The 10,706-nt window shown below is 32.9% G+C and overlaps 1 protein-coding gene across 11 annotated transcripts in view; it reads left to right on the top strand.

Annotated features, from left to right (window-relative positions):
• Positions 1-1,504: 1,504 nt before the first annotated feature.
• Positions 1,505-10,706, top strand: part of LOC108022354 (dnaJ homolog subfamily C member 16) — a 274,183-nt gene continuing 264,981 nt past the window's right edge. For 4 of the 11 annotated variants that reach the window (XM_050886281.1, XM_050886280.1, XM_044092668.2 and 1 more), the window contains exon 1: positions 1,594-1,850. The gene's annotated coding sequence lies outside the window, so the exon portion shown is untranslated. Of the gene's footprint in view, positions 1,851-10,706 lie in introns of all 11 variants that reach the window. The other 7 variants (XR_007763726.1, XM_050886287.1, XM_050886288.1 and 4 more) reach the window with 5 other exon arrangements.

The following is a 10,706-nucleotide window of genomic DNA, read 5'->3' as shown; positions in this document are numbered from 1 at the left end:
AGTAAGTTAAATTTTATACAGGGTCCCACCCTTTGAATTTTAAGTGTCAACTATTGCTGAGCGCAAAGGTGAAGTTGCGGTGGCAACCGATATCGTTTTTACGAACAAGATTATATTTTTTTTTGACCAATTTAAAAAACATTTCCATTGCAATGTGGAGTTTTCTAGATAACATTTTTCGACTTCGTTAGATATCAGGATCGTTCAAGAGAACAACTTGATCACTGACTACCAATCCATCAGTAATCAGTTATCATGTTGCTCTGCTAAACTCGGCCAATGCTAATGTCGAGTGTCTCGACAGATACCCGAAACTTCGTTTTTATACCCTTGCAGAGGGTATAATAATTTCGGTCAGAAGTTTGCAACGCAGTGAAGGAAAAGTTTCCGACGACATAAAGTATATATATTCTTGATCAGCGCCACAAGACGAGTCGATCTAGCCATGTCCGTCCGTCTGTCCGTCCGTTTCTACGCAAACTAGTCTCTGAGTTTTAAAGCTATCGGTCTGAAACTTTTCCAAAAGTCTTCCTTCTATTGCAGGTAGTATATAAGTCGGAACCAGCCGGTTTGGACAACTAGCTCCAATAGGAATTATCAGGGGAAAAAATTTAAAAAAAAATTATCTTTCGTGTTTTTTAACATATACCTTTATAAGCATGTATATAACATTTTTAAATTAGTTCTGAATTTCGAATTAAATTTTATCAAAATCGGATGACTATATCATATAGCTGTCATAGCAACGATCAGATAATTGGTGGGCAATAAAGTGAAACAAATTATAGCTCTGGGGCTTTTTGACATATATATAGGAACAATCGAAAAATTAATGGTAAAATAATATTGAAAAATTATATATTTGGTGTTTTTTAACTTATAACCTCCTACGCTTGGAAATAACATTTTTTATTTGGTTTTAATTTTGAAATAAATTTTATCAAAATCGAACGACTATATCATATAGCTGTCATAGGAACGATCGAAAAATTAATAGGAAAACATGAAATAAAAATTATATCTTTCGTGTTTTTTAACGTATAACCTTATGAGCTTGAAAATAACATTTTTTAATTAGTTCTGAATTTCGAAATAAATTTTATTAAAATCGGACGACTATATCATATAGCTGTCGTAGCAACGATCGGATAATTGGTGGGAAATAAAGTGAAACAAATTATATCTTTGGGGCTTTTTGACATATTGTCTTATAATAATGGGAATATACATTTTTATATTTTTAAGAATTTCGAATTCAATTTTATAAAATTATTGATTATTTTTTATAACTGCAAGGGTCGCATTATGCACACGAGTTTCCCTTACCGACCGAAAAAATTTTATTTCACGCTTTTAAGAAATTGTGAAATTTATACCATTGAGGGAACTGCAATTCGACTTTTTTTCGAAACAAAAATAAAAATTTAATACGACATTCTTCGAATGTCTTGCTTAAATGTAATGTTCCTTGGCTAAATACATTTTCACAAAATCATTATTTGGCCTAGCATAGTTTATGTAGAAGTTGCGCCGCCTGTTTGAACAAGCTATAATGCTCGAAAGTGTAGCAGATATAATGTGTTGAGTTATGGATGGAGATGTACAATTGAAAGTTTCAATTTATTGATTTCTTAACTGAGGCCCCACTTAATGTGTAGTTATTTTAGGTTAAAGGCTTAGTTACACTTAATATATAACTTCTGGCTTATACAAAATAAAAGTAACAAATTTTCCTAGAACAGCGAATTATTTGTGAAAATATGTTCATATATAAATTCACTTATTTTGCCAAATAAGAATATCTGGGTTTCTCAGTAATAACAAGTCAGTAGCATACTTTTCGGAAAAACGTAAGTAAATCGATATAAACTTTAAAATACAGATCACAAAGTTTTATTCAAGTGATTATTAAATTTTTGGCGGTATACTACTAGTTGGTGTTAAAACCTTTTGGGTTGTTTTAAATAAGCAAACTTTCCTTCCAAATTAGTATTTTTATTGGGAGCTCAAAGAAATTTCTTCGAGGGAAATGTAATTATGCATCAATAAGTTTCCTACGAATTTATATTGTAAATCCGCGGAATGAAAGGGGAGCACGATTTAGAGGCATAAAAAATAGATTTTTTGCATAAAGTCTACCAAACTATCAAAAAATGTGTCCCTAAAATTACAGAAGCAACCTCAAAACATTTTAAAGTTACTGGAAAAATATGGAAAAAATAAACGTATTTTCTTTTAGTTTTACTTAAAACAAGAAAGGAAGTTAATTTCGGTAAGCCGAAGTTTGTATACCCTTGCAGTTAATAGACATAATCAACGTTAGTAACACCATGTGAAATATTTAAGAATTGTTGCTGGCTTCAGTAATATTAAACAAAATGATTTCATTACTATTCTTTGACAGCTATATTTAAGATTCGTCCGCTTTTTATTAATTTAAATGCGAAATTCTTAAAAATTTTTAAAATTATATTTCCAATATTATAGAATAATATGTAAAAAAAAACACCGAAGCTATAATTTGTTTCATATATTTTCCCACGCATTTTTGGATCTTTCCTAATACATAAAATAAATTAAAATTTAAAATTTAAAACTGATTAAAAAATGTTTTTTCCAAGCGTAGGAGGTTGTATGTTAAGAAACACCAAAGATATATTTATTATACCCGTTACTTGTTGAGTTAAGGGGTATACTGTATTGTCGGAAAGTATGTAACAGGTAGAAGGAAGCGTTTCCGACCCCATAAAGATTATAAATTCTTGATCAGGATCACTAGCCGAGTCGATCTAGCCATGTCTGTCTGTCCGTATGAACGCTGAGATCTCGGAAACTATAAATCTAGAGCCGTCAGACTTGACATGCAGATTTGGGGTTCCTGCGCAGCGCAAGTTTGTTGTCACGCACACTTTAAGGGCCACAATCCGCGAAAATTTGTATCGCCTACAGTTTTTATAATCGAACAAAAATTGTAACCCAAAAAAAATAGAACAACGCCCACAAATTTCCCAAAACTGTGGTGGCAACAGTTGTCATGATAGAAATTTGTTGTTCTAAAATGTATTTGTCTCATTTAAACCTTTCCATTGACGTAAAAAAATATTGTCACGCCCCCTCTAACGCCACCAACCGCAAAAACGCTTTAAACTGTCTGCCTCCCACATAACATAAACCAAAATAGCCAGTAGGCGGCTCTTTAGAATATTTCTTTGCTCCTTGTAAATCTCCATTTTTCTTTTGCTCCCTCAAACTGAATAACAGGTATCTGATAGTTGAGGCACTTGACTATAGCGTTTTTCTTTGCTTTTTAATATAATCTGGAATCTGTCCGCCCGATCCGGCATAGGAACTATCGGGGAAAAATGTTTAAAAAAATTATATCTTTGGTGTTTTTTTTAACATATAACCTCCTACGCTTGAATATAACATTTTTTAATTGATTTTGATGTTCGAATTAAATTTTATCAAAATCGGTCGACTATATCATATAGCTGCCAAACAAACAATCGGAAATTTGATGGTAAAATAATACGAAAAAATTATATCTTTGGTGTGTTTGAACATATAACCTTCTAAGCTTGGAAATAAAATTTTGTAATTAGTTATAAATATCGAATTTAATTTTATCAAAATCTGACGTCTTATCATCTAGCTGTTTTAGGAAAAAACCCGAAACTGGGTGGGAAAATAATATAAAACAAATTATAGCTTCGGTGTTTTTATACCCTTGCAGAGGGTATAATGATTTCAGTCAGAAGTTTGCAGCGCAGTGAAGGAAACGTTTCCCACCCCATAAAGAATATATATTCTTGATCAGCGTCACTAGACAAGTCGATCTAGCCATGTCCGTCTGTCCGTCCGTTTCTACGCATGAAACTTTCCCAAAAGTCTTCTTTCTATTGCAGGTAGTATATAAGTCGGATCCAGCCGGATCGGACAAATATATCTTATCGGAACTATCGGAGAAAAAATTAAATAAAAATTATATCTTCGGTGTTCATATAGAAGGTTATATGAACACCGAAGATATAATTTTTATTTAATTTTTTGGAAATAACATTTTTTAATTAGTTTTGAATTTCGAATTAAATTTTATCAAAATCGGACGACTATATCATACAGCTGTCAGAGGAACGAACGGAAAATTGGTGGGAAAATAATTTATAACTAATTATAGCTTTGGTGATTTTTGACATATAACCTTCTTAGCTTGGAAAAAACTTTTTTTAATTAGTTCTGAATTTAAAATTAAATTTGATCAAAATCGGTCCACTTTATCATATAGCTGTCATAGGAACGATCGGGAAACCAATTATTTACTAAGGTTGATTATTTCTTATAACTGCAAGGGTATACAAACTTCGGCTTGCCGAAGTTAAATTTCTTGTTTTTTATATATTATATATATTATTCTATAATATTCGGAATATAAACTTATATAATTTTAAGAATTTCGAATTAAAATTAAAAAAAGGCAGTGACACATACCTGTCAAAGAATGGATCAAAAAAAGAATGTAATAAATGAAAAAATTTTTTTTGTAATATCACTGAAGCTATCCAAATTTCTGAAAATTGAACATGGTGCTGCTAGCCTTGTTTATTTCTTATAACTGCAAGCGTATAAAAACTTGGACTTGACGAAGTCAACTTCCTTTCTTATTTGTTATTTTTTTTAATATATTGTTTTAAGAACCATATAAGTGTTCGAATCGTATTTGTACGATTTAAAATAAATATTTGAATGACCACGTATCAAAATGGATTTTTTAAACCTAATGAAGTACTGGTAAGAATCTAAAATAGCTATAATAGTGTATTCTGTCACTGCGACACAGGTTAGCGTCGGGAAATCATTTTCCGACCTTAGATGTGACTACCGAGCTCGTCCTTGTCAAAATTACTTTTCGTAAAACTCAATATACATATTATATGTCTTAAGATTGTGTGGAAAACTAGGTATGGGAGTGTTTAATGACGATTAATAAGAACAGGAAAGCCGTGTAGTATTTTTATAAATAGTAATAATAACTTTTCTTGAGCGAAAAAAATAAAAATCAGAAATAATCATTCTTTTTGTAAGGAGATTGTCAATGGACCAACTTTGGTCGTAAAACGGTTAGGTGTTGGAAAATGTAAACAGCAGACGGAGTCTGAGGTGGACGTTGTATTAATAAACAAAAAGTTTTGGAAATAGATGTAACTGGAGCAACATGCAATCCGTACCAGAATACTTAACCCCTCTGTGATGCTAGTTTTACTTTTATATGTATTAACCAAAGTTTTGTCAAAGCTAGAATTCTGCATGTCAGGTCCGAGGCTGTAGGTCTCGATAATATGAGTCCAACATTTGTAAGCTTTTTCTTCCCATTATGTTGACCCATGTTACTTATATTTTTAACATGGCTATTACTGCATCTTCATGTTCGAGAATACATTTTCTACCTAAAGTCTTTAAAACTATGTCTTCACAGATTCAACTTTACTTAGCTAATCATTCTCTACTCAATAAAAAACAATATGTATTCCGTAAGAAAAGGAGTTGTATTACTGCAATCACTAATATTGTTGAGGATATAAGTAAAAAACTGGACGGAAACTGCGTAAGGTTTTTAACGCATCTTGGCCACAGTAAGGCTTTTGATTCTGCCCCAAGCTTAGAAATATGTTTAATTTCTCCACTTATGCGACGAAGAAGCAAGGATCTGCCAATGATCTCTAGTATCTTATCTGAGTGTGAAGTACATTTATATGCTGACGATGTCAAAATATATGTCAGTAGAAACACATACCTGTGTCCGCATAAGTATTAAAATGTTGTCACTAACTGAAAAATGGGCTTAAAAATTGTGATGTGAGGGATATGCTCACATTAACTATAGTTTTTAATTCAATTGTCCTTTATGTGTTTATTCTAAGACGTACTTGACCTTAATTTGACCTCTTGGAACGATCTTAAAACTTTAATATTCACAAAATAATGACGGTTGGAGAAACAAACTATCTTTCATTTAATTTACCCGAGTCATTTTTTTATAATACGTATTCGATTATGGAACAATCTACTTCACCAATACAAAACAATTAGGAGAGCAACTATAATAAAGTTAATGATCTCCAAAAACCGAAATAACTTTTAATTATATTTAAACTCTGTTAAAGACTGCGGTAAATGTAAATAAGCAGAAATACAGTTTCTGTGCAGCATTTAAAAAGACTGCGTTAAACGTCAAAAAACGGGAAAGTCAATATTTGTATATCCTCGCGGTAATTATTTCAGTCAGAAAAGACCCTTCCGACCCCAAAATGTATAAATGTTCTTTATCAGACAATCGAGTCGTCAGTTTGAATGCTAACGCGTTTAACATTTGCAAAAGTATTACTTCTGGTAAATAGTGTATAAGTTGGAACAAGCCGGATCGGACAAAGATATTATATAGCTTCCATAAAAGTTTTAAAAAAATATTAAAATGTAAATAAATTAAACTTCGTGGATTTTCACTTATTAACTTTTAATCTCGGGAAAATAATTCTTTTTAATATTTCAATTTTTATATATAAAACAAGAAACGAAGTTAACTTCGGCAAGCCGAAGTTTGTATACCCTTGCAGTTATAACAAATAATTAACTTTAGTAACACCATGCAACATTTTTAAGGATTGTTGCTGACTTCAAAAATATTCAAAAAAAATATTTTATTCATATTTTTAAACCATTTTTTTTTTGACAACTATATGTTACAATAGTCCGATTTTTATTAAATTTGAATTTGAAATTCTTAAAAATATAAGAAATTATATTCCCAATATTATAAGATAATATGTCAAAAAGCCCCAAAGCTTTAAGTTGTTTCATATTATTTTCCTATCGTTCCTATGCGAGCTATATAAAATTTTATAAAATTTAATTCGAAATGCGAAACTAAGTAAAAAATGATATTTCCAAGCTTAGAATGTTATATGTTAAAAACATAACATATAATTTTTTTTTTTAATTTTTTTCCCGATAGTTCTTATGGGAGCTGTAAGATATAGTTGTCCGATCCGGCTGGTTCCGACTACTATCTGCAATAGTAAGAAGACTTTTGGGAAAGTTTCAGACCGCTTTAAAACTGAAAGACTAGTTTGCGTAGAATAGGACGGACAGACGGAAAGACTCGTCTTGTGACGCTGATCAAGAATATATATACTTTATGGGTCGGAAACGTCTCCTTCACTGCGTTGCAAGCTTCTGACTGAAATTATTATACCCTCTGCAAGGGTATAAAAATATAACTTTTTGTGTTGGTTGTCTCGGATGGAAATTGCGATCTGCATCTTACTCGCCGCAGGACAAGTGCTCCCTTGGCGAAATGCTTGTACCAGGCATAATACAACTTCATAAATTTCCTCGGAAGTTTCTAAGGATTGAACTGCTGCTAAAAGACCACGATCGTTGAGGCGTTGAAGTGCTTTGGGCCGAGCAGGTTTACCTGCGTCTGCCCTGTACCGACTTTTAAAAGCCGGCTGTGCTTTCCAAACATCGGTCGGACGTAACGGTAAGCGCAACTACCGACCGGATACCTCGTTAAAATGCTTTGCCTTCGATACTGCCCTCAAAATCACGTCAGGATCCACAGGATATGTCGGTACAATATTCTGTCGAGTAAGGAGTATAGTACGTCCTTACCATACAAAAAGGCCGCTAATGACTAACCAGACTCAGAATGATACGGACAGACAAGCAATAAAAATTCGAAAACTCGCGGGTGTCGCATGGCCAGAACAACGGCAACGATCGCTCTACTGGTAACCATACCCCGGCCAGTGGCAATGTGCATCGGCCGGGGTCAGTGCCATTGATGGGGAAAATAGTAATAGGTGGGAACACTGTATAGGGGACTAGCGAAAGCTCTAGTTCGGTAAAAAAAAACCTCAGCCAAATAACGAAGATAGAAAAAATATGTTATGATTTCCCTTGCAACTGCCCTTAATGTAGGATCCCGACTCGAAGAAGACTAGTGTTCAAAAGGACGTCTCCTTCTTTTCCCCTCTATCCAGAAAAGAATCCTTGTTATTGGTCCTGCAATCGACCGCATTCTGAAGAAAGTCTACCTACAAGCCTCAGAGGACGTAAAGAACTATTAAACGAAGTGTATGACCTAAGGACCCTAAGATGAGCAGCAAAACATGCAAAGTAGCTAATGAAATGATGGAGGCATTGACTCCTAAGATATGGGAAATAGAGAAATGGATCCAATATGAGAGGCTAGCGAAAGCTCTAGTTCGGTATAAAAGACCCCAGCTAAAACGAGAAGATAGACAGAATTGTTATCTACCTGACACTGGTCTAAAAGTGATATGTGAAAAGGAAAAATATTTAAAAATTTGACACGTCCAAAATATTTTATCTTATGAGTTTTTCCTTGTGGAATGTATCGAGTTTTTTATGGTCTCCAAAAGTAAGAATTTTTTATCACGATATTACACCATTAAAAAAGAATTTTTTAAAATATAAAAAAATTCCATTTGGCAGAAGCACAGTTTGGCGTTGCACTATTTCCGTTAATTTTTTTATAGCTTAAAAGAAACAAAATGTAAAAAATTATTTAAAACAAGAAAGGAAGTTAACTTCGGCAAGCCGAAGTTTGTATACCCTTGCAGTTATAAGAAATAATCAACTTTAGTAAATAATTTTTTCATATTATTTTCCCACTAATTTTACGATTTTTCCTATGACAGCTATATGATATATCCGATTTTTATAAAATTTAATTCCTATTTCAGAACTTATTAAAAAATGGTCAATCATTTTATTTAATTGAATTCGAAATTCTTAAAAATATAAAAATTTATATTCCCAATATTATAAGATAATATGTTAAAAAGACCCAAAGCTATAATTTTTTTCATATTATTTCCCATCAATTATCCGATTGTTCCTATGACAGCTATATGATATAGTCGTCCGATTTTTATAAAATTTAATTCGAAGTTCAAAACCAAATAAAAAATGTTATTTCCAAGCGTAGGAGGTTATAAGTTAAAAAACACCGAAGATATAATTTTTCAATGTTATTCTACCACTAAATTTCCGATTGTTCCTATGGGAGCTATACGATATAATCGTCCGATTTTGATCAAATTTAATACGAAATTCGGAACTAATTTAAAAATGTTATATCCATGCTTAGAAGGTATATGCTGGTTCCGACTTATATACTACCTGCAATAGAAAAAAGACTTTTGGGAAAGCCCGATAGCTTCAAAACTGAGAGATTAGTTTGCGTAGAAGCGGACGCACAGGTGGATAGACGGACGGACAGAGGGGCATGGCTAGATCGACTTGTGACGCTGATCAAGAATATATATACTTTATTGGGTCGGAAACGTTTCCTTCACTGTAAAAAATTTTTTATTATTATAAAATTTGTTTTTATAGGTTAAGTTTTTTATACTTTTTTTTATTAAATTGAATTCGAAATTCCTAAAAACTTAAAAAATGTTATTTCCAAGCTTAGAAGGTTATATGTTAAAGAGCACCAAAGATATAATTTTTTTTCTATGGCAGCTATATGATATAGTCTTCCGATTTTGATAAAATTTAACTCGAAATTCAAATTCAATTAAAAAATGTTATTTCCAAGCGTAGAAGGTTCTATGCTAAAGTACACCGAGAATATAATCTTTTTTAAATTTTTTCCTTAATAGTTTCTATGGGAGGTTCCGACCTACCTGCAATAGAAAGAAGATTCTTGGGAAAGTTTCAGCCCGATAGCTTTAAAACTGAGCGACTAGTTTGCGCAGAAACGGGCGGACAGACGGACGGACAGATGGACATGGCTAGATCGACTTATGACGCTGATCAAGAATATATATACTTTATGGGGTCGGTAACGTCTCCTTCACTGCGTTGCAAAGTTAAGGGTATAAAAACGACTAAAAATAAAAAAGAAAGAAAGAAATTAGTAGAACAATAATTTAAGTTTGGTTTGCTTCAGCGGGATGCCACGTTCACTCTAATCACAATCCCACCCACAATCCGCAAAAATCTGTAGCGCCTACAGTTTTTATGATAGAAACAAAATTTTAACTGAAATCTCATCAATACCTAGGGACTTACCTAATAAAAATGTACTACGCCCACTAACGGATTAAATTCTTAAATCTAAATGCCGCCCACATAACATGTACTGAAATAGCCGGTAGGTGGCGACGTAAAATATAGCTTTGCTGTTCCATTTCCCTTTTGCTCCCTTCAGCTAAGTAACGGGTATCTGATAGTCACTCCACTATAGCGTTCTTCCTTATTTTTATCTTGGAATTCGGTTCTACAAAGGCTTAGGTCACATTGTACCATTCGAAATTATGGATTAAGAAATTAGAGCGAGCTATTAGATACCTCAAATGGTCAGCTAGCAGCCTGGTAAATATAGTGTACCATAAATTTGTGCCACAATGTGAAAGGGGTCATCGATTGAATCCATGAAGGTTTAATCGATTTCGGATTAATGCATATTCATTTTTGTTAGCGAAAATAACGAAAGAATGCTGGTTCGGTTTCAGGACATGACAGTACTAAAACTGATGCTTCAAAAGCTACCTTAAATGTAGGATGGTAAGCGTCTTCAAGATTCGAAAGAGGACTAAGATATGCGTTTGTGAACTCTGAGGAAAAATAAGGTCTAAAACTTTCCCAGAGCAGTTCAAGACTCAGTTCAGTTGTCC

This window comes from Drosophila biarmipes, chromosome 3L (genome assembly GCF_025231255.1).
Source record: "Drosophila biarmipes strain raj3 chromosome 3L, RU_DBia_V1.1, whole genome shotgun sequence".
NCBI lineage: Eukaryota > Metazoa > Arthropoda > Insecta > Diptera > Drosophilidae > Drosophila > Drosophila biarmipes.
Note: the sequence above shows the minus strand (reverse complement) of the source record. Positions and strands in the feature narration are given on the sequence as shown.